This window comes from Castanea sativa, chromosome 12 (assembly GCF_040712315.1).
Source record: "Castanea sativa cultivar Marrone di Chiusa Pesio chromosome 12, ASM4071231v1".
NCBI classification, from domain to species: Eukaryota; Viridiplantae; Streptophyta; class Magnoliopsida; order Fagales; family Fagaceae; genus Castanea; species Castanea sativa.
In genome coordinates this window covers 6,714,083-6,738,934 of record NC_134024.1, presented here as the reverse complement: position 1 = coordinate 6,738,934, position 24,852 = coordinate 6,714,083, and the positions used below count along the sequence as shown (strand labels likewise).

Sequence of the window (24,852 nt, the reverse complement as noted above, 5' to 3'; positions counted from 1 at the left end):
AACAAAGGAAACTAACTTAGTTTAGGTATTAAACAATGCCTTAGTTAGAAAACTCATATGATGTTTAAAGTTTTGTAACCTGAGGTATCTCTTTCAGTAGGATGTAAGGTTCGAGGACCCTTCCTTACAAAAATTTGTTTAACACTTAAAGATATAAAAACTTAAGACCCAAGCTAATGAATGATAAGATACTGAAACAAATGACAAGAATAGTAACTTCAAATGCTAATTTCCCCAAAGTAGGAGGTCCGAGGACCCGGCATAACTAAGGTTCTGTTTAACAAATGACAAGATATCAATTTCCACAAGGTTTGTGGTCCGAGGACCATACTTGACCAAGTTTCTGTTTGATACCTAAGAACAGTAGCTTCAAATGTTAATTTCCCCAAAGTAGGAGGTTCGAGGACCCGACATAACTAAGGTTCTGTTTAACAAATGACAAGATATCAATTTCCACAAGGTTTGTGGTCCGAGGACCATACTTGACCAAGTTTCTGTTTGATACTTAAGAACAGTAGCTTCAAATGTTAATTTCCCCAAAGTAGGAGGTCCGAGGATCCGGCATAACTAAGGTTCTGTTTAACAAATGACAAGATATCAATTTCCACAAGGTTTGTGGTTCGAGGACCATACTTGACCAAGTTTCTGTTTGATACTTAAGAACAGTAGCTTCAAATGTTAATTTCCCCAAAGTAGGAGGTTCGAGGACCCGACATAACTAAGGTTCTGTTTAACAAATGACAAGATATCAATTTCCACAAGGTTTGTGGTCCGATGACCATACTTAACCAAGTTTCTGTTTGACACTTAAGAATAGTAGCTGTAAGCCCCTGAGATATTTAAAACTTTGAACCGTTAACTAAGAAAAGCACACTTTATTAATAATAATACCTTCGAAGGTTATTTACACTCCACGGGCGTTGTACAATTCTTTCATCTAATTCAACTAGCCAATAAGACCCTATGCCTGCTACTGAAGCAATGCGATAGGGACCCTCCCAATTTGGTCCTAGCTTACCCCAAGCCGGGTTCTTAGCAGTGCCCACGACTTTTCTTAGTACAAGATCCCCAGGTGCAGGTGGCCTTAGCTTCACGTGGGCATCATATCCCCACTTAAGCTTCTGTTGATAATAAGCCATTTGGACCATAGCTGCTTCGCGCCGTTTCTCAACTAAATCTAGGCCTTTCTCTAGGAGGCCATCGTTATTCGCCGGGCTAAAAGAACTTGTCTTTAGGGTTGGAAAACCAGATTCCAGAGGTATCACCGCCTCGGCTCCATAAGTCATGGAGAACGGCGTTTCTCCGGTGGACCTGCGCGGTGTAGTCCGATACGTCCACAGGACATGTGGTAGTTCTTCTACCCATCTGCCTTTCGCATCGTCCAACCTTTTCTTCAGCCCACTGACTATGACCTTGTTCACGGCCTCGGCTTGCCCATTTTCCTGAGGATAAGCTGGGGTGGAGTATCTATTCATGATGCCCATGCCACCATAATATTTCCTGAAAGCCTTGCTGTCGAATTGAACACCATTGTCCGAGATAAGTGTGTGTGGTATATCGAATCTAGTGACGATGTTTTTCCAGACAAACTTCTTGGAATCAACATCTCTGATATTTGCTAAGGGCTCGGCCTCAACCCATTTAGTGAAGTAGTCTGTCCCTACGAGCAGCCATCTTTTGTTCCCTGCTGCCCTCGAAAATGGCCCTACTATGTCCAATCCCCATTGTGCGAAAGGCCAAGGACTGAAGAGTGGGTTGAGAACCCCTCCAAGTTGATGAATATTAGGGGCGAACCCCTGGCATTGATCACATTTTCTGGCATAGTCCTGAGCCTCCCTCTGCATATTGGGCCACCAATAACCCTGAGTCAGAGCTCTATGGGCTAAGGACCTTCCCCCAGTGTGGCTACCACAAATTCCTTCATGCAGTTCTTCTAGAAGTGCTTCCGTTGATTCGGGGTGCACACATAATAAGTAAGGTCCTGAGAAGGATCGTTTATACAGTTTCTGGTCCTTGGACAACCAGAAACGTGACGCCTTTCGACGTATCTTGTCTACTTCGGACTTGTCTTTAGGAAGGATGTCGTTCTTAAGAAAATATATGACCGGGTCCATCCAACTAGGTCCAGGCCTTATTAGATGGATGCGAGCCGTGTTGACGATGGTAAGAGTTGGCTCCAGCAAATCCTCTACGAGGATAATCCTGGGCAAACCCTGAGCCATAGACGTTGCCAACGTGGCCAAGGAGTCTGCATGGGTGTTTCCACTCCTAGAGACGTGAGATAAAATGAAGGAGTCAAACTTAGCTTGCTAACGTTTGACCTGGGCGAAATATTCCTGCATTTTTGGGTCCCTAGCCTCCATGGTTCCCATGACTTGGCCGACCACTAACTGAGAGTCCGAGAACACATGGATGTCCTTTCCACCCATCCTATGTACCACGTTCATGCCCAACAAGATTGCTTCGTACTCAGCCTCATTATTAGTAGCCGAGAACGCCAGCCTCAGAGATTTTTCGAAGACAATTCCCTCAGGGGATATCAGGACAAGCCCGACACCAGACCCTCTTTGATTAGCTGCCCCATCCACATACACTTTCCAAGTCGGAGGTGCTGCGGCTGTGATCACACCAACTGATTTTCCATCCATGCGTGTTTCCTTAAGAGTTTCTTCTAGCAGTGGTTCAGCAAACTCTGCCACCAAGTCAGCAAGAACCTGGCCCTTCACTAAGGTGCGAGGCATGTACTTAATGTCAAAGGCTCCCAAAATGGTTCCCCACTTTGTCACCCTGCCTGAGTAATCGGCATTCCATAACACCGCCTTGAGGGGCAATTGCGTCAGAACTACCACAGTGTGGGACTGAAAATAATGAGGAAGTTTCCGCGTGGCATGAACTATGGCCAGAAGTGCTTTCTCCAAGAGTAGATAGCGCACCTCAGCTTCATTCAGAGACTTACTGACATAGTAGACCGGTCTCTGCACCCCGCCTTCCTCCCTTATGAGGACCAGACTGACTGCGTGAACGGCCACTACCAGATAAGCAAACAGGACCTCGTCCACCTCAGGACGAGACAGAATGGGTGGCCGAGAAAGATATTGCTTAAGCTGTTGGAAGGCTAACGCACAGTCCTCGGTCCAGTGAAACCCTTTCCATTTGTTCAACAATTGGAAGAAAGGACGGCACCGGTCAGCTGACCGAGAGATAAATCTACTCAGTGCGGCAATCATTCCGGTCAATTTCTGGATCTCCTTTGGGTTCCGAGGCGGCTGCAAGTCCTGAATAGCCTTGACCTGCGTTGGGTTCACCTCTATACCTCTATGAGTAATCATGTAACCCAAGAACTTTCCTGAACCCACGCCAAAAGAGCACTTTGAGGCATTAAGGCGCAACCTGTGCCTTCTAAGTACCTGGAAGGTGTCAGCCAAATCTTTAACGTGTGAAGGTACTGTTTTGCTCTTTACCACCATATCGTCCACGTATACCTCAATAGTCTTCCCTAGTTGCTGTTCGAACATTCTGATCATTATTCTTTGGTAGGTAGCCCCAGCATTTTTCAACCCAAACGACATGACCTTATAGTAATAGTTCCCTGTTGGAGTGATGAAAGCCGTCTTCTCTTGATCCTCTGCTCCCAATGGAATCTGGTGGTAACCCTAGAAGGCATCCAAAAAACTCATAAGAGGATGTCCGACAGTGGCGTCTACAAGCTGGTCAATACGTGGCATTGGGAACGAATCTTTGGCGCAGGCTTTGTTCAGATCCGTGAAGTCCACACATACCCTCCACGTTCCATTCTTCTTTTTAACCACAACCGTATGCGCCAACCATTCGGGGTAGAAAACTTCTTTAATAGCCCCAGCCCTCTTGAGTCTGAGCACTTCCTCCTTGACAGCCTTGGAATGTTCCTTAAAAGAACGCCGAGGTGGCTGCCTCCTCGGTACAATGGCGGGGTTGACATTCAAATGATGACAAATGAAGCTTGGGTCCACGCCCAGAGCCTCATAGGGGTCCCAAGCAAAAACATCAATGTTGTCTTTTAGAAACTCCAACAAATCCATCTTCTCCTGGTGCGGCAAGTGTATACCGACTTGGAAGAACCTCTCAGGGTCCTCGGCTATCAGAAACTTCTCTAGATCCTCACAAAGAGCCTCCTCTCCTGTCACCGCATCGGACGCATTCGGAGCTGTTAATTGCTATAAATCTTTGGTGATCAAAGCCGAAGACTCGGCTTCCGTCTGGTGCAGCACTGCAGCCGATATGCATTGCCTAGCCACTAATTGACTGCCGAGGATCTCTTCAACATATTCCCCCGAGGGGAACTTGACCTTAACATGTAAGGTAGAGGAGACTGCTCCCAAAGCGTGCAGCTATGGCCTGGCGAGAATAGCTGTATATGGGGAGTACGCGTCAACCACAATGAAATCCACCTCCACCGTTTCCGAGCCAGATTGAACGGGCAAACGAATCTGTCCCTTCGGTACCACGGCCTTCCCTTCAAAGCTTATGAGTGGCGAATCATAAGGAGTGAGATCCTCCAGCTTCAACCTTAGCCCCTTAAATAAATCAGGGTACATGATATCTGCACCGCTGCCCTGATCAATCATGACTCTCCTTACATCATAATTCCCTATCCTAAGAGTAACTATAAGAGCATCGTCATGGGATTGGATGGTCCCGACCTTATCCTCCTCGAAAAATCCCAAGACGGGCAAATTCAACTTCAACCTCTTCGGCCTGCAGCCTGGCTCTTCGGCCTGAGAATGTGAAACTGCCATTACCCTGGTAGGACCTGAACCGGTCCTGCCAGGTGCAGCGAAGATAACGTTAATTGTTCCTAACACCGGCCGAGAGGAATTATTTTTCTGATTGTTTGAGCCGGATTGACTGCCCTGCCCATTAGGTTGACACAGGTGCTGCTTCAGTTTCCCCTCACTGACAAGCTGCTCCAAGTGGTCCCAAAGGGTCCAACAGTTCTCGGTAGTGTGGCCCACGTCCTGATGGTACTGACAAAAAAGGTTCTGATTCCTCTTCACGGGGTCTCCCGCCATTTTACTAGGCCACCTGAAGAAGGGCTCCTTAAGAACTTTCTCCAGTAATTGGTGCACTGGTTCTCGGAACACAGTATTCACGGCTTGAGGGGCTGCCGAGCCGGATTGCCCGATGTAATCTCTTCTCGGCTGTCTGTTGTGGTATCTGTCCGACCTGAAATCCCTTCTTTCCTGCGGGGTAACCTTCTCCTTACCCTTTCCTTGCTGCTGGTCTTCTTCTACCCTTTTGTATTCGTCAATGCGATCCATGAGGCGACGTACGCTACGAACGAGCTTTTTTGTCAAGGACTTCCTCAAGTCGTGGTCAGTAGGAAGGCCGACCTTAAAGGTATTGAGCGCCACCTCATCAAAATCACCATCAATCTCGTTAAACATCTCCTAGTACCAGTCGGAGTATGCTTTCAACGTCTCCCCTTCCCTCATGGCCATGGATAACAGTGAGTCCAATGGCCGAGGCACTCTGCTACACGTAATAAACCGCGACGCGAATGCTCTAGTAAGTTCTCCAAACGAACCTACAAACCCCGATTTAAGACCGTTGAACCACCTCATAGCCACGGGTCCCAGGCTAGAGGGGAAAACTTTACACATCAAGGTCTCATTATGAGAGTGCACTGCCATCCTCTGGTTGAAGTGACTCACGTGCTCCACCGGATCAGTCCAGCCGTTGTAGATGGTAAAGGTGGGCTAGGTTAACCTCCTAGGGAGCCTCCCCTTCTCAATCCTCTGTGAGAATGACGATTTAGAGAGCTGGTGCAACGCCCGACTCATGGCATCATTCTCCAAGCCCCTAGAAGGGAGCTTCCTGTGCTTGCAAGCTGGCGGGTCATCCTCCCCACAAGAGGACGTTGCACTAGGGGGCGACCAAGACCTCGAGCTGTAACCACTTCCCCGGACCTCCACTGAAGAAGGATTGGATGAGGACGGTGAGTGCCTGCGTCTGACGCGGCGCAATTTCCTTTTCAAATGATCAATCTCCTTCTGCATGGCCTTAGCACCATCCTCGTGGGTGGTGCTGCCCCCACCATGAGTATGGCTCGCCCTAGAGTATTCTGTATAAACACTTCCCTCGCGATCCCTTCGACGCTCAAGGCGCTCGAAAAGATCCTCCAGTTGTGATCCTTGAGACTCTGCATGGTGTGAGCCTAAGCCTGTCATAGTATCACAGCTCCTTTCAGACTAGATTTCCTACAGACGGCGCCAATTGTAAGTGCACAATTGCACCTGGACCCAACGACAATTATGGGCTCAGGCCTAATGAGCCTTAAACAATGAAGTTTGTAGAGTGTGGGCTTGAAACCTAGGTTAGAGGTGCTGAGATCTGGATAACAGGCTAAGGTGTGCAAACACTTGTAAATAACAAATGATAATCGCAAATAGGCCTCCTCGGACACAAGCCGAAGACTACCTCAGTATTATTTCTATTTCTTTCTTAAAGATTACAACTCTTAATCTTTTTTTTCAGTTCCCACTCGATCCCCCCCTTTTGGCCCTCACCCCCCCCTTAAATACTTCTTTCCCTAATGCTTTTATCCACGTGTTGCTCAAAATTCCCTCTCTTCTAGATCTTTCTTCCCTTAGTGCCTTTGAATAGTAACCAGAAGTTTCAGTTCTACTGTTCAGGGGTCACTTCCTCATTAATGCGGTCAGGGAGGTAAGTGCAGAGTCTTTAATGTGGAGGTAACAGCCTTTGCTCATGATATTTTTCTAACAACGGTGTATCTAGAAGGTTCAGGGTTCCCCCTCTTAACCAGCAGTCTTTCCGGGTCTTGACCTCCGTAGTGAGTCCCTGAGTTCTCTGGGGCTTGTCCAAGGAGAATCTCACCCTCGGTGGTGTCCTCGGACCCCTGGCGTATGGGCCGATTCGCAATACCAACAAATCCTTAGCTCAAGAACAGATCGGCCTTCCTTATTAGAGCCCAAAGGCCCAAATGCCTGCTTGGGTCCTTTTACTCCCCACACAAGGATATGATCTATTTTGCCAAAATGAAAGTGACCCTTTGCATACTTTTCATGGTCTACATTTCACACCTTTTTGCATTAGCTACCACAATCATGAAAGTGAAACAAGAGAATAAATAAGGTCCAAAGTGAGCTCTTTGTTTTATGGGACTGTGACAACACACCAAGAGTGTCTCATAAGTCATGCTCTTAAGTCAAGAGTGCGGGTACATTTAGACATGGCAAAACAGGTCTAGATTTTCTAATCCGACCCAAAAAATACCTGACTCGAATTAGATTTTTTTGACCTGAAACAAAAACGGGTTGACCCGTGACCCGACCTGTGTTTTTTGTTGGTTAACTTGACCATATCCTCTACTTGACCCGAACCTAAACCATTTTTTTAAACTTTTTTTTTGTAAAAAAAAAAATTAAGACAATATTGGTTTAATTATTTGTTGTGAGTTTTAAGGAATCAATTAAAACATTTACATGACTGTATGTCTCTTAATTGAAAGATGAATGATTGAGCATTTTGTAATGAGTAAATATTTTTAAACATCAAATAGCAAAGTACATGTCAAAATAATCTAGTTACAGTACAGTTAAAAATATAAATTTAAAATTGTAGACATGTGTGAGAAACATCCACTGATTCATAAGTGTGTAAATAGTGAAGTCAAAATATCAAATTAACATAAATTATAAATACTTAGACCTATTTTTTAACAATTTATGTCCAAAATGAATGGCTTTTCAAAATAAATTATAATATTTCCTAGAGTGTGAGTTGCTTAACAATGATATGTTATTCATAAAAGAGACCATGTATAAATAAGTAAACAATCAAACTTTAATATATATCTCAAATTGAAATAGAGTTTCAACCACAATTGACAATAGATTATAAAATTAATTTTCAAGATTGTAAATTTCTTATATGTTTTTATTTTTTGTCAAATGAATTATCCAATAAGTCATTTGTAATTTTGTTTTATATTTTGGGATGTTGATATTGTGTAGAAATAAAACTTGTGTATTTGTTTTACTTATTTTTGTGTTATTTTGTTTTAATTAGCAATGTTAGGATTTATATAATTTTAAAATTATTGAATAAGTATTAATAAGTGTAATTCATTCTTGATATAAGTGGTGAATTCAAAGTAATGCATTTTACATAAAGTAATTTGTTGCATGAATTTTTAAATGGCAAATTCATGTTGTTTTCTTAAAAAAAAACATGTGAAAAATACGGGTCAACTTGACCCAACATGCAACCTGATTGACCCGAACCTGTTTTTAACCCACTTAAAATGACCTGTTTGACCTGTAACCTGTTTGGCCTGCAACCTGATTGACCTGACCCGACCTGACCCGCCTGTTTTGCCATGTCTAATTACCACCTAGACATTTTCTGGGGCAATGCATGTTCTTTTGTTCTTGTGCTAGATTTTATTCAGTCTACAACATGTGTATAATGTCATACACAACATGAACCAATTTACATGTTCAAATATATCGTGTTGGTGCAAACACAATGATAATGGAAATAACACAAAGAGAAACTGAATAATACTTTCGAATTTTATTAATTTAAGTAGAGAAAGTATACAACACTATTTAGACTAAGGCGCGACACTCGCTCTCTTTAAGGAGATTCAAGCTCTTGGTTGGCTAAACTTTGCAACCGGTGCAGACCGTCTCTGACTTGTTGTCTCCTCTAGGATACAACAGCCTAACAAGTGTCGTATGACTAGAACAATCTCTGCACAAAGTGTTCAAGCCTAAAGCTTCACTAGAAAGAACACTCTTCGTTGCCAAGAACCTCTCTATTTTTTTTTTTTGTATATTGCAGTACCTTGAATGGGTATGAGTGAATCTATTTATAAGCTCAATAGGCCTCACAAAATTATTACCAAATTAATTAGGTCCATTATTCTGATGTAGTGTGTGTTACAAGATTAATTGTTGGATATTAATCTGATTGGCTGGAGTTACACAATTAATGGTGAGATACAGAGTTTCTGAAGAATGAAAAGGCCCAAACGGATAGTCCATTAAGTGGGTTAATGGCTCTTTATTTTCCATAATAAAAATGGAATATTAATTCGGGCTATTTATTCACCAACAGAGATGGTAAGAATGGGTTGTCAAGTAGGAGGATCCAAGAGGCTGATTCATTTTCATTTTTGACACCTCTACCCTTCACCTCCCCTAGGGGTGTGAAAAAAACCGAGGAACCAAAAAAACTGCTTCAAACCGACCGAACGAATGCAAAAATTTCGATTCAGTTCAGTTTCAGTTTTTTATATAATAAAACCAAAAATTTCAATTCGGTTTCGGTGGCAAATTTTAATGCACCGAACCGACTGAACCGAACCGATATATATATTTTTTGATATATATATATATATGTATGTATGTATGTATGTATGTAACACTAAGTCACGTAGGAGTTTGTAGCTTAGTGGTATGTTGTGGCTTTAATGACTAAATGTTCCCTTATTCAAGCCTTCGCCCAAACATTTTTAAGTTTTTTAATTTTTTAAAACCATTAAAAGTTAAAACCCTAGCTCAGACCTCTTATATTTATAAGTTCTTTCAGACCCTCCGACCATTTTCTTTCTAGCCGCCCCTACCATTTTTTTTTTCTCTCACACCATTTTTTCTCATCTTAAACATTGTTGTTTTAAACCCATGTTTTTTCCAGTCGTCAACCTCACCTCCGGCCCCAAACCCCTCCAATACGCCAACCAGTACTCCCTCTCACAAATGGTAGCACACTCCACTCTCCAATCCCTCTCTCTCACGGTCTCTGCCTCTGCCATCGCCTCCCTACGCTGGCCTCCCCACAGTCCCTCTTGTTTGGATAGTTAGAAAATTTATCCAAAAAAACACATATAGACTATCATGCTGCTTCAGTGCTTCTTCTCCATTCTCTCTCTCTCTTTTGTGTGTGTGTGTGTGTGTTTGCTACTTGCTTGGTGCTTCGTGTTTAGGTGGTGAGAAAACGTGGGAAAGCAAAGGATATATATATATATATATATATATATATATATATATATATATATATATATATATATATATATATATATTCTTATTTTGGTATGTTTTCTGATTAGATACATGATTTTAATTTTTTGTTGTTTGCTTGGTGTTTGGGTGTTGAGAAAATGTGGGAAAGTAAAGAGAAATAGGCTTCTTCTTCTTTTTTTGTCTCTGATCTTTTTGGTCCTAAGAAATTGGAAGCAACCGAAAACTGACCGAACTGAACCGATTGAAATCCAGTAAGTTCGGTCTTGGTGTTGCTTCCCTTCGGTTCAGTGTTGGTGCCAAATTTGGAAAAATCGCACTTCAAACTGACCAAACCGAACCGATTACACCCCTAACCTCCCCCTTGCGCACATATCTGGCCCAATATTTGAGACAATTCATGTTAGCCCATTAATCACCACAATTAAAAAGAACAAAATAGTCTCTCTCCTTTTCAATGTGGGATTAAACATTTTCACTAACTCCTCATCTTCCATATCCACTCCCACATCTTAACATTTATGTCATAATGTTTATTCATTTTAATTATTTAATATTAAAATGCTTCAACAATCCCCCACTCATTTTAATATTAAATTTTTTAGTTAAAGAGAGATTACCAGGCAAAGATGGATCACTATGCATCATAAAGGTGTGCTCTGCATTGAACCTTCACTTTGTAAAACAGCAATCTCAACTCCAGAGTCATAGTGGTCTTCGACTTGAATTAGGACTGCTTTAGGGAAATTAAGCGTCATTGCTTATACATAACATCCCAGGTGTTGACATGAGCTTTTATAACTAGCACTTTACGGCCGTGTGTTGATCCCGATTTCATGAGTGTATTTGAGATTAAGTCCAAATCTCATAGAGAGCGGCCCCACCTCCATACTTATATAGGTGAAATTTTGTCAAGGGTGCTCCTGTAATTCTGACACCCCACTCACATGAGCTACAAATTTCATTAAGAGTCTTTTACTCAACCTCTCCACATTACAAGATCAATGCACTTACATCATAAGGATGAACAATTAAAAAAATATTGACAAAATAAATTGTGCATTTCTTACGACCATCGTATGATTCATTTTTCCCATTGAACCCAATTCTCAGGATCTCTGGTTCTTGGGTTGGGTATCCTCATACATGGCTCATGATTTTATGGACTTTAGTCTCATCCTTCTTGATGTATTCCAAATTTCATCTTTTGCCAAGGCCTTGGTAAATAGATCTACAAGATTATCATTAGATTTAATATAATCCACAGTTATGATACCACTACTCAAATAAGATCGCACGATACTGTGCTTTCTTTTTATAGGTTTGGATTTACCATTGTAATAACCGTTTTTAACTTTATCAATTGCGGCAGTACTATCACAATGAATTAATATAGGTGGAATTGGCTTTTCTCAAAGTGGAATTTCATATAACAAGTCTCTAAGCCAATTTACCTCTTCACTAGGTAAAGCTAATACTATTAATTCAGCTTCCATTGTTGAATTAGCAATTATTGTTTGCTTTTTAGATTTTCAACAAATAGCATCACTACCTAAGGTAAAAATAAAACTCAGTGGTAGAGAGAGAATCACCTGACAAAGTATTTAAATCAACATCACTAAAAGCTTTAATCACAACAGGATTTTTTTTATTATAAAATAAGCCATAGTTTTTTGTACCAATTAAATATCTCATGACTTATTCAATAGCTAGCCAATGATCTTTACTAGGTCTGTTAGTAAATCTGCTTAGTACTCCTACTACATATGTAATTTCAGGTCTAGTACAATTAGTAGCATAACGCAAACTACTAATAATACTAGCATAATCCTTTTGATTAAAAATCTCATCATCATTATTCACAGGAAATAAGTGAACACTAGAATCAAAAGGAGTAGCTACACTTTTGTGATCATGAAAATTGTATTTTCACAATATTTTTTTAACATAATGTGATTGATTAAGAAATATTCCATCAAATGTTTTTGTAATTTTCATGCCCAAAATAAAATTAGCCTCATCAAGATCTTTCATATCAAAATGGCTTTTAAGCATATTTTTTGTCTCATTTATAACATGCATATTTGAGCTAAAAATCAACATATCATTCATATAGAGGTTGATAATAATATGTAAATTATTCCATGATTTAGAATAAATACATTTATCACATTCATTTGGTTTATAACCATTCTCAATCATGCAGGAATCAAACTTTTCATGCCATTGCTTAGGTGCTTGTTTAGATCTCCAACAGGCTTGTTTGGTTTCTCTTGTCTAGGCTCCATGTTATGAATCTCTTTAAAATTGTTGGTGCAAACACAATGATAATGGAAATAACACAAAAAGAAACTGAATAATACTTCTGAATTTTATTAATTTAAGTAGAGAAAGTAGCTGTCAAGTAGGAAGATCCAAGAGGCTGAATCATTTCCATTTTTGACACCTCCACCCTTCACCTCCCGCTTGCGCACGTATCTGGGCCAATATTTGAGACAATTTATGTTAGCCCATTAATCACCACAATTAGAAAGAACAAAATAGTCTCTCTCATTTTCAATGTGAATTAAACATTTTCACAAACTCCTCATCTTCCATATTCACTCCCACATCTTAACATTTATGTCATAACACTTATTCATTTTAATTATTTAATATTAAAATGCTCCAACATATTGTGATACATAAGTTCAATTGCATAAAACATACATAAATAATTTAGGCTAAATCGACTCAAGAATATTACCATGGATTACCTAACTATCTCCCATCATGCGGTTTCAATACTTTGTTTCTCATGCTATCGTACCCAGTACTTGTACTGGACACACTACTTGGACCAACATCAATACTAAATGACTGAGTAGGTGCACTGAGCAAGAACTCAGTTTCCTCTGTATAGACACTAGTATTTCTCCAAGGATGTTTTTCCATGATAACAAACCCCTCCAATTCCATTGCCACTTCCTTCATAGAAGGCCTATCCTCGCTTGTCACCTTCAAGCACCTTTTTGCAAGAATAGCAACTTCCTTTAGTTCCTCAATATTACCCTCATTAACAATGCTGTCTTCAAGAATTTGAACTAGGCGATCATCTTTCACAGCAGAAACAAAGTACATTGCTAGATTTCTGTCAATTTCAGGCCTATCGAATGAAAGTGCCATCTTACCAGTTAGAAGCTCTGCCAAAACAACACCAAAACTATACACATCACTTTTTTCTGTTAATTGGCTAGTATGAAAATATTCTGGGTCTAAGTATCCAAAAGTTCCTTGCACCAAAGTGTTTAATTGCGTTTGATCAAGAGGAACTAGTCTGGAAGCTCCGAAGTCAGACACTTTTGCTGTGAAATTATCATCTAATAGTATATTTGCAGTTTTGACATCTCTATGTATAATTGGTACAGAAGTTGCAGAATGTAAGTATGCAAGTGCTCCTGCAGTTTCTGCAGCAATCTTCAAGCGTTTTTCCCAAGAAAGTAAGGATGATAGGCTTTTATCATGAATGTGACCAGAAAGAGTCCCTTTTGTGATGAATTCATAAACTAGTAAAGGTACTTCTGTTTCTAGACAACAACCTAATAGCTTAACCACATTCCTATGGTTAATTTGGGTAAGCACGTTTATTTCATTTACGAATTGCTCAATCTGGATCTGATTACCAATTTTGGACTTCTTAATAGCAACCACTTTGTTATCTGGTAATATTCCTTTATAAACTATTCCATAGCCTCCTTGACCAAGGACTCTACTTTCATCATAGTTGTTGGTAGCTTTTTTGATTTCATCTGCACTATAAATTTTGCTTGTCTGGACAGACCCTCTGCGATTAGATAGTTTCTGTTGTAACAGTAAGCCACCATTTTGTTGGAAGAATTTTTCTCTGAGCTTGTTGAGCTTTCTTTTTTTCAGTCCCCAATATATCCAAGAACTTCCCACAAACAATACTAAAAAGCCAACACTGATACCTGCACAAATTCAAACATGCATTCTCACCTTGAACAACTTTTTAACATTTTATATTTGCCAATCCTATCGTCTTTAAGTGTGTGTGTGTGTATATATATATATATTTTTTTTGTGAGAAGATATCGTCTTTAAGTTTGTAATGGAAAATACATTGACATGGTACGAAATAAATGTTTAACATATTTATCATACAAAGATGACCCAACCAATATTTAGAACATAGTTTGTGACTATAGCATAAGCATATATCTACGAGCAGATTTGGAATGTGGTTCATGCTAACTTAAATGAATATTAAACTTATTTACAACAAAAATAGAATTAATGAACCAAAATTTTGAATTGATCTCTCCTTAATTTGTTAAAATCTTTACATTCTTTTACTAGTTGAGAAGAAGCCAATTTAACCAAATTTTTGAATAGCATGATTGACTTTTATTAGTTTTATATTTTTTCTTATTAAATAGGAGTTTCATCTTTTTGTTCCCTGAAACAATGAAATCATTGGAATTAATTTATGTTGAGATCGTGAGTGAGTAGTAGAGAGAAATAAAGAGTGGACTTGGTTTGGCCTTTCTCCATGGTAGAAAGCCTGAGTAACTACCTTTTTATTACACATTATTTTCATCTCGTTATACATTTGAATTTATTTGGGAAACTCAATAAATTATATATATTGGTTAAATTTATAGTTACAACCACCCAGTACGAGGAAGGTTTGAACCCTAAATATCTCTATTAGAAACACCATGAGGTGTCAACGAAATAAGTTACAAGACTCTTGACACTAAACTCTATTCAAAGGATTATACTTAAGTGTTGTCTCATAATAGATAGTGAATTTAGCATTTTCATATACATAATCCCACCAAATTTGTTCTAACGTAAGTTTAGACAAATTAAATATAAAATTAAACCATGTTAATTTTATTTTTTTTTACTTTTTATATAACTTATGTCATAATGAAAGTAACTATGTTATTTGTCAAAACACCCCTTTTTAAAGGCAGTGTGAATTACTTAACTCCAAATAGTCGTTAAAAGAGACAAATGCAAAACTAGTTTCTTAAGAATATCTTATTCAGCTTTGAACTAGTTTTTTGCACTTAAAGTTTTCCTAAATTGAAACAAATAAAATTTGGTTATATTGTTTCTTGTTTGTCAGGTTCTATAACGTGTCAAATACAAAATTTATCTGGGCATTAAGATACTTATTATATGAACAAAACGATAGTTTAGTAGAAGAAACTAGAAAATGATAGTGTTTTTGTTAAATTGAATTATACTATTAAAAGTTATTTTTGCTTAAATAATCTGTTTAAAATATTCTAAAGAAATTTTGAAGTATAATTTAGTGAAAAATTATAAACTATGGGGTTGATATGCTATTGAGACTTCCAAGTCTAAGTTTGGAGCTTTAGGGATTATTTATTTTCTCTTATTTTGTTAGTTTATTTTATTTATTTTTCTCAATATAGTTTTAAAATTTTCACTTTTTTTACACACAATTATACATTTATATAACTTGTTTTTTAAATAAAATAAATTTATTAAAATAAGTTTAAAAAACCTGACAAATTCTCCATGATATTGCACCCCTTTCTTTCTAGTTTCTGGATCAAAAAAAGAAAAGGAAAAAAGAAAAATAAGGGTATGAGTAGGCTCTGATTCTGGTCCTAAGCCAATATGGGCCTTTCCATTTGTGCATCCTTATTTATATTCGACTTATAACAGGTTGACTGTGACCTTAGGTTGCAAATTTGGGGGTTTACATGTATTGGACAGCAGTTGTTTTCTTAAAGTATGGGCTCAAGATTGATAAAATATCAGAATGCTTGCCTGCTCATTGTGATCTAGACGGCTAGACACCACCTGGTTGGCTGGTTCTATGGCTAACACAACAGGTCTCCCAAATTTTCTTATGAGACCCAAGAGATTTAACACTAAAATTTTGAAAACGAGTGACTTATACAATTTTGGTTTTTTGTTTTTGTTGTTACAAAAAAAAATTTCACTACGTAAGTCACAAGATGGATAAGAAATCCTAAATCTCCCTATTGTAAAACAAAAGCTGCTATTTTGTCCCAATATATGTGCATTATTACAAAGAATACCTTATTCTACTTTTTAGTATCTATTCATGTTTTCCACCAGACAACGTAGATCAATGAGGCAAATGACATTTTAAAAGCATTTAAAGGGTTTGTGGGCCTTGTATAACTACGTGGAATCTTTTCTTTTTTATTTTAATTTTTAAAATATAATAATAGGATTGACATATTTTAATATTAAGAGGACTCATATAGAATATAGAATAAAAAAATGCTAAGCTCACATTAAAAAAAATAATAATAAATTTTGCTACAATTGTTCACATAACATATTATAAATAGTTAAGAAAAAAAAAAATGATGGATTCGTTACATAACAATAAAAATACTAATATACTATAAAATATGCCAGAAAGCCACTATTATGGCTTTTGAATCTCTAGTCAATGTTGTCCAGCAGACAAACGTTGACGAATGAGGGTTATGCATTCCAAAAGCAATGGTTTGAATTACTCCGCGTTGATTGATTCCACAGTCACATTTACTAGACTGAGTAAGATATTTGTCGTTTGGTAGAAAGAAGTAATGGTATATTCAGGCTAGGTGAAGCGTTTAGTAATACTAAACTTAACATATATTCCCTTTAAGTCACCTTGTACTATTTGATTGGTCCAGAACACTAGATGCATTTTGACTTAAATTAAGTCTATTATACTTTAACACTTTTTTTTTTTTTTAGAGAAAGGTATTCTACTTAACTCTATTTTGAAATTTGTTCTAAAAAAAAAGTTTATTTTAGAAGGGTAGTTATATATTTATATATACTAATATAAATCTTATACTGGGAGATTTGAGTCTAATGCTTCTAATATACTAGACCCAGTCAGATAATGACATGTGTTAAAAAATAAACACATCACAATCTCAATAGGACCTAATTTGGACAGTCTTATATTATTGACAAACAAATGTATAATTTTTTGCAAATTTGTGTGTGTACTATTTGAATTTTATATTATTAGTATAATGTAAACTAAAAATTTTACATTTGAAAATTTGACTTTTAACGAGACTTTAACAATTAATTTTACAATGTTCATTAATAAATATTTTTTTAAAGTAATTATGGTGGGCTTTTAAGTTTCAAAATTCAAAGCATTAGCTTTTTTTAAATGAATTACTATAATTTTAGAATTACTTAATTTATTGCTGTATTTAATAAAATAAACTTATTATTGTGCAGTTTTTTTAATTGTCAAGTTACAAACGAACGAAAATAAGTTCTTTAAAAAATCCAAACACTCTTAAAAGAATAAAATTTACTAGTTAGTATTTTAGTGATATATTTTTTCGGATGAATAAGAATTTTTTATTCAAAAGGAAGAAAATCTGCTAGCACAATGTCACAAAGCCGCAATCCTAAAACATGTTTAATTTTACTAATATTATGCATGTCTTTTTTATAAAATATTAAATCAAATATCATTTAATTATCTATTCCATGCAAGTATTCTGTTAATAATAATAATAACACAGAATTATTATGTACTTACATAGTGCAATAATGGTAATCTTGGATTGGCCAATAATGGTAATCTTGGATTGGCTGACTAAAAGCTTGCAACTTGTTCCGTTTTTCATCCCATCACCTTCTTATCCCTTAGGACAAGAGCAATTGAAACCCCCATCAAAGTTATGGCATAACTCATTGTAGCAGGGGTTTGGATTTTGGCACTCATCAATATCTGAAACACAATGCAACCCATCATAAAGTACTATTAATATGTAAATAAGAATGCAGCATACTAAATTCAGCCAAAGAAACAAAAAAGTTTTTAGTAAATCAAATATATATTAGTACCTTTGCAACCATCAAAGAGGTATGGGTTCCCTTTAAAGCCAGAGGAGCAATTGCAACGATACCCACCACCATTGTTGGATGCATAACACGTACTGTTATTTGCAATACATGCATAGCTAGTTGAATTCCTCTTAGCATCTTCGCATGTCTCATTTCCAACCGCCCAATCAAGCACCACCGGAACTGACTCATTCATGAAATTTTTAAGATCTGAAGAGGAAAAGGTGTACATATTTTCTTCCACTACAAAACCGTAATTACATGGATTGAAGCCAACTATGGTGGAGTTGTTGACAAGTCTTGTAAGCATCACACTAAAATCTGCTGTTACACCTGTCGGATAGGAGTCTGGCAACAGCCTATGCCAACGCAAGGCCCATTTTTCACACTGCCAACACTTCGACAGAGTGATGAGCATCCAGTTCCATAGTCCCTTTCCTCTGAACCTAGAATAAGCGCCACAACGTTACAACCGACAACTGTGAACTTGTTCTTCGTAGATGAGACGGCAAACTTTGATAAGCTAAGCCCGATTGTTCTTTCTTTGAAAGGAATGCCCGAGTCATTGTAGCAGGCATAAGCTACGGGGCTTAAGACTCGCAGTTCACCATCCAATGATATGTTGAGGACAGCTATATTGCCACGGCGCAGAAATGGTTTTGAAGTACCTCTCTTGGTCTTATTACAAGTGATGAGAAAAGACTCGTCAAGGTAGCAACCCTCTTTTGTTCCAAACGGGTAAGGGATGCTAACACCTCCACAGCTCATTTCGCAATTCGAATTGGGTTGAGATGCTTCTGTTGCTGCTAAAATTATCAACCCAAGCAGCAGCAGCAGCAGCAGTTGTTGCAAAAGCATTTCACGCAAAGCCATGATTTTCCTTCTCCGTCTCTGTTTTTTTGTGTAGAATTTAGACTTTCTTTTGCACCACCAGATGGGGCTGTATATTTGGGTTGCTTGGCAACTTTGTTCCTCTGCAGATCAATTTGTTCTATTTTGTGCTTGCATGTGCTAAGACTTTATAGATCCGGCTGCTTTTGAAGGCATAAGGAAAGAAACCCAGGTCAATGCCGAAAGTCTTTTGGTTAAACTTAAAAGGATAAAAACTATATGCCTAACATATTAGTTGTTTTTAAAATATGGTTCCAGTTAGTACGTGAGGCATACAATAAGTCATACAATTATTTTTAGAAAAATTGTATTGAAAATTAAAAAAATTGTCAAAATTTTTTTAATTTCTGATAAAATTTTTTCTAAAAATAATGTATTATTATATGCCCTCAAACCTACATTAATAAAATCCTTAAAAAATTACTGCTTAGTTTAAAAATATATTATTGCATGTCTGTTTCTTGAGGTCGTCTCTCATTTTGAGAGATGGACATCTCCTTTCAACTTTAGTAAGCTAGTGAAAACTGAAAATATTCTCACGCGGTTTAATTGTCGTTCTCATCGATGACTGCCAATGTGTAATTTTTAAGCAAAATTTTTTCATTTAAACATAACACGAGACTCACCTCACTGAAAGATACATGCAACAAGGCTATTAGTCTGAGTGGTATCTCTAGCAAGCCTTCTTCAAGGAAAGTTATAGTTCAAAAAGTCGGGAGAAATGGCCTAAGATGTTGTAGAAATAGTGATTGGAAACTACAGATCTTGAGGTGTCCCGAAAATTATATGTTGTACTTGGCGTATATGTCGGGTGTCCATAGGATACTCTTTAAAGATAATTGCTCTCACTTCGGAAGACTATGACCCGGTAATGGTCAATTCAACTCAAAAATAAAATAAAATCACCAACTACACACATACATACAACAGGTCAGAAGTTTCCTCTTAAAAGAATATCTTAGCAAAATAACATATTTGACAATATATGAAAGTTCGATAAACAAAAGTCGTAATAAACTAGGTAACATTGTACCAAAAAAAATAACTCTGTAACAATTAATAGATTATGAATTGTTTCAGTACAAAAGAATTTGATCACTATAGATTGCCACTAAAATTTTGTTATGAAAATATTATTGACATTGCCTTACGATTCATTCGGATTCAACTAAAAGCTGAAAACTGAAAAATATTGTAGCAAAATAATTTTTTAATGGGTAAAAAACACTGTTCACGCCTAAAATAACTATTCATTGGCTTAAAATCACTGTTCATGATCAATGAATAGTGACCGGTGCACGTAAAAAAAAAGGGCTTAAACGCAGATGCGAGGAGATTCAGCCGAATCCAAATATATTCTTAGTTTAAATAATTTCTTTTGAGTAATTCTAGAGATAGAACAATTTCACAACATCCATAAATTAGCATAGCAAAAAAAATTTAAATAGAGATTGTGGTGAACCCATATATGAGTTGACATGTTAATTTAAGAATGTTGTAAAATTATTGTAACATTTTGTTAGGTACATTCCATTTACAAATTTTTTTAATCTATTGACTAATATTTGGTGCCAAATTAATGCTCTTATAGGTATACAAATATCTCTATTGGTTAAAATTTAGGAGCCTTGGTTCACTCGGGGTCTTAGGCGACCTAATTGGCCAAATGGTAGGGCCAGCCCAGAATCTTTCCTTATGATACTGGAAAGTGTTTTTTTTAAATTTTTTTTTTAAGAATGCAACTAAAAATTGAAAAATAAATTATTTTTTCCAAAAACATTATACACTAAAATAACTATAAAATTTCGCGTTGTGGAGCTAAATTTAAACTTTGTGGAGTTCTTACGCATTGATTCATAGGTCCACCTCAACCTCAGAAAGTAGTTTATTTTTAAGCAGCATAAATTAGAATATAGTGAATACTGAATACGATCTCGAAAATTAGATGAAAATATGTAGAGAACCACCTAGACATTAGTGCATGCATGTTCCACTGTCCTATGCCGATTTTTTTACAACCTCATAGATTAATTGAAGTAACAGAAAAAAAAGAAAAAAGAAAAAAAAAAGTGCGTCTGTATTCTGTACTATATGTTTAGAATACGTTCCAAAATGCAAATGAATCTAATACAAAAATTTCTACCACTTCTATCCTCTAGTCTAACTGATTAACAAGAGATTTATTAATTATTCAATTCTCAATTGATGCAAAAGTATTACGGTACTAATTACATATGATGGGACTGACGAACTCCCCTTCTCTGGATGACATTACACTCGTCCACCTTGACATAGCATGGACGAGCACTAGCAAATCATTAATGAGGGCATTCAATGCCTCAGACGGTTACCAATCAGGTGGCAAACCATTTGGAACCTCAGTAAGTCCCATAATCATGAACCCTGGGGCGTTACAAAAAGAGCAATAAAGCTATAGTTAAGGCCCCAACAACTAGGAACCATGAACCTGTATATATACGGCCCGACTAGGGACAACCGGGTACATAATTTTTCACCCAACAATACTCTTACACAAATATCTCTAGCATTTAGAACTTTCTTATTTCTCTTAAAGGGTTTCTATACTGACTTTAGCATCGGAGACATTGTGGTAGGCACCACATCGATGACCACTTTAGAAGAGCTTTTGTTTCACATTTGCAGGGACAGTGATGAGGATTCAGCGCCATCTGGACGAACCAACTTTGACTGACGATTTACACTTCATCAGTTTGGCGCCATCTATGGGGATCGACATTTTCGCACTAAGGTTCGAAAATATAGTTCCAGTCATTCTCTTAGTTTAGATGGAGTCCAATCAAGACCCTACGGCACTGGCTCTGCAAATCCAAGCACTTACAGCTAGTGTGGAAGAACTCACCAGACAAAATTAGGAGATGAAGCAACGACTCCAACAGTAAGGCAACCGGTCCAGAGACAATCAGGAAGACGAGGGAAATAGCCAAAGACAGAGTGACCATCGAAGGCTAACCACTCCAGATGAACCGAGCTCAGAACTTCTTCGAGAGATGAAGAAGGTGATGGATGAGCTAAGGAACGCCATAAAAGAGAAAACGGATCGGAGCGTGGACAAGATGGTCAGGACGACGGATTCCCTTTTCACAGCAGTAGTTCTTGAGTGCCCAGTCCCGTCAAAGTTCTGCTTGCCTCAACTCGAACAGTTTGACGTAAGGATCCCTTGGACCATCTCAATACTTTCAAGACAGCACTAGGTCTTCAGCAGCCTCTCGACGAAATATTGTGCCGCTCTTTCCCTGCTATTCTCAAAGAGGCTGCTAGGGAATGGTTCACGAAGCTACGCATATCTCTATCGACATCTTCGAACAATTGAGCAGTTCCTTCCTATGTCATTTCATCGGATGTCAGCACCCGAGGAGACCAGCAGACCATTTACTCACCATCAAATAGGGGGAGAAGGAGACCTTGAGGTCGTACGTGAAATGCGTCACCCGCGAAACTTTGGAGGTGGATGAAGCTAATGACAAGGTACATCTAACAACCTTTAAAGCTGGATTGAAATCCAGGGAGTTTGTGGTCTCATTCACAAAGAATCCTCCAAAAACGATGGCCAAGATGCTCCTAAAGGCACAGAAGTACATGAACGCCGAAGATGCTTTAGCCGTGATAAAAGATGAAGGGAAAACCAGTGAAAGGGGAAGGAAAGAGGACGACCGGAGAGGATGGAAAAAGGGAATGCTCAGATCGTCAGACTAATAACGGGGGGTAAAGGGAAAGACGAGAAGGGTCCTTAGATGGTAAAATTCACTCCTTTAGTTATGCCTATTGACAAAATTCTGGCGTAGATTAAAGACGAGCATTACCTCAAATGGCTTAGGCCGTTACATTCGTTGCCCAATGTACGTGACAGAAAGAAGTAATGCCATTTCCACAAGGATCACAACCATTACACAGAGGATTGCAGAGACCTAAAGGAGAGAATAGAAGAGTTCATACGAAAGGGGAAATTGCATAGGTTTGTAAAGAAGGGAGAGTCCAGTAGGACAAGGGACGATGACAAGGACAATCGCAAAGCCTTACCAACGGACAAGGATCGCACGTCCCAGCGTCCACCAAGCGTGATCAAGGAGATAAAGACGATCACATACGAGCCGTTCACAGGAGGATCATATAGATCCCTCAAGAAGTCATATCAGAGACAGGTGAACAACGTCCATAGGATACCCCCTTGAAAAAAAGATGAACGGACAGGGATATGTTTTTCTCTGAAGAAGACGCTAGAGGAGTAAAGCAACCCCATGACGACCCCTTGGTCATAATGCTCACGATAGAAGGGTTCAACACCAAAAGGATCCTCGTGGACAATGGTAGCTGCGCAGACATCATCTACCTCTCCGCTTTTCAACAATTGAGGATAGATCCGAAAAGATTGCGCCCTTTTAAGTCCCCCCTCATCAGCTTCAGTGGAGACAGAGTGTATCCTAAAGGCATAGTGATGCTAACAGTCACAGTGGGGTCTTATCCACGACAGCTGACTCGTCAATTGTATTTCCTAGTGGTAGATTGTCCCTCTTCATACAATGTGAACATCGGGAGGCCCACACTCAACCGTTGGAAGGCCGCCACTTCCACATATTGCCTGAAAGTGAAATTCCCAACGGAAAATGGTGTAGGAGAAGTAAAGGGAGATTAGGTACTGGCCAGGGAATGCTACTAGGCCGTGTTAGCTTCCAAGGAAAACTATACATGAATGATCGAGGAGAGGGAAGAAGATAAAATGGAAGCCTTGGAGACAGTGGAGTTGGTCGAAGGAGAAGCAATAAAGACGACTAGAATAGGGACGACTTTGAGTCCTAAGATGAGAACGAAACTCGCCCGGTTCCTTAAAGAGAACATGGACATCTTCGCATGGAATCACGAGGACATGCCAGGCATATCCCCAAAAGTCATCAAGCATAGACTAAATGTGGACCACGAGAAGAAGCCTGTCTAACAAAGACGACGAGTCTTTGCTCCAGAACGGAACCAAGCAATTACAGATGAGGTAAACAAATTGTTATCAGCAGGCTTCATTCGGGAAGTCTACTACCTAGATTGGCTCACCAATGTCGTCCTGGTGAAGAAAGCTAATAGGAAATGGAGAATGTGCGTGGACTTCATGGACTTAAACAAAGCTTGCCCAAAGGATAGTTTCCCTCTGCCCAGGATAGACCAACTAGTGGATTCCACAGCAGGGCATAAACTACTAACGTTCATGGATGCATTCTCGGGGTACAATTAAATAAAGATGGTTGAAGAAGACTAGGAGAAAACTGCTTTCATCGCGAGCCAAGGGCTCTATTTTTATAAGGTAATGCCATTTGGACTAAAAAATGCAGGAGCAACCTACCAGAGGTTAGTGAATAAAATGTTCAGCAAACAGATCAGGAGAAACATGGAAGTATATGTGGATGATATGCTCATCAAGAGTAAGGAGAAACTTCCTCATCTGGACGATCTTAGAGAAATGTTCGACACACTCAGGCAGTACCAGATGAAGTTGAACCCCAATAAGTGTGCCTTTGGAGTAGCCTCAGGGAAGTTTTTGGGATTCATGGTGTCCCAAAAGGGGATAAAAGCAAGCCTAGAGAAAGTACGAGCCATACTTGACATGACGTCGCCAAGAACCATTAAAGAAGTTTACAAGCTTATAGGAAGGATAGCGGTACTCAATTGGTTCATCTCTAAAGTGACAGATAAATGCTTACCATTCTTCAAGACATTAAAGCAAGCTTTTGCTTGGAATGACGAGTGCAAGGCAGCTTTCCAAGAACTCAAGTGCTACCTAAGCAACCCACCTCTCCCGAGTCCACCCAAGGAAAAGGAAAACCTGTATTTGTATCTAGCAGTATCAACCACAGCTATCAACGCAGCCTTGATCCGAGAAGAGGACAGGAAACAGCTTCCAATTTACTACGTCAACTAGGCTTTCCAGGAAGTAGAAGCCAAGTATCCACAGATCAAGAAGGTTGCATTCGCGTTAATAGTAGCTTCGCAAAAATTGCGACCTTATTTTCAGGGTAACACCATTTTAGTAATA

At 38.5% G+C, this 24,852-nt stretch overlaps 1 pseudogene; it reads right to left on the bottom strand.

Annotated features, from left to right (window-relative positions):
• Positions 1–12,708: 12,708 nt before the first annotated feature.
• LOC142619198 (wall-associated receptor kinase 2-like) lies at positions 12,709–18,874 on the bottom strand (annotated as a pseudogene).
• Positions 18,875–24,852: the final 5,978 nt, after the last annotated feature.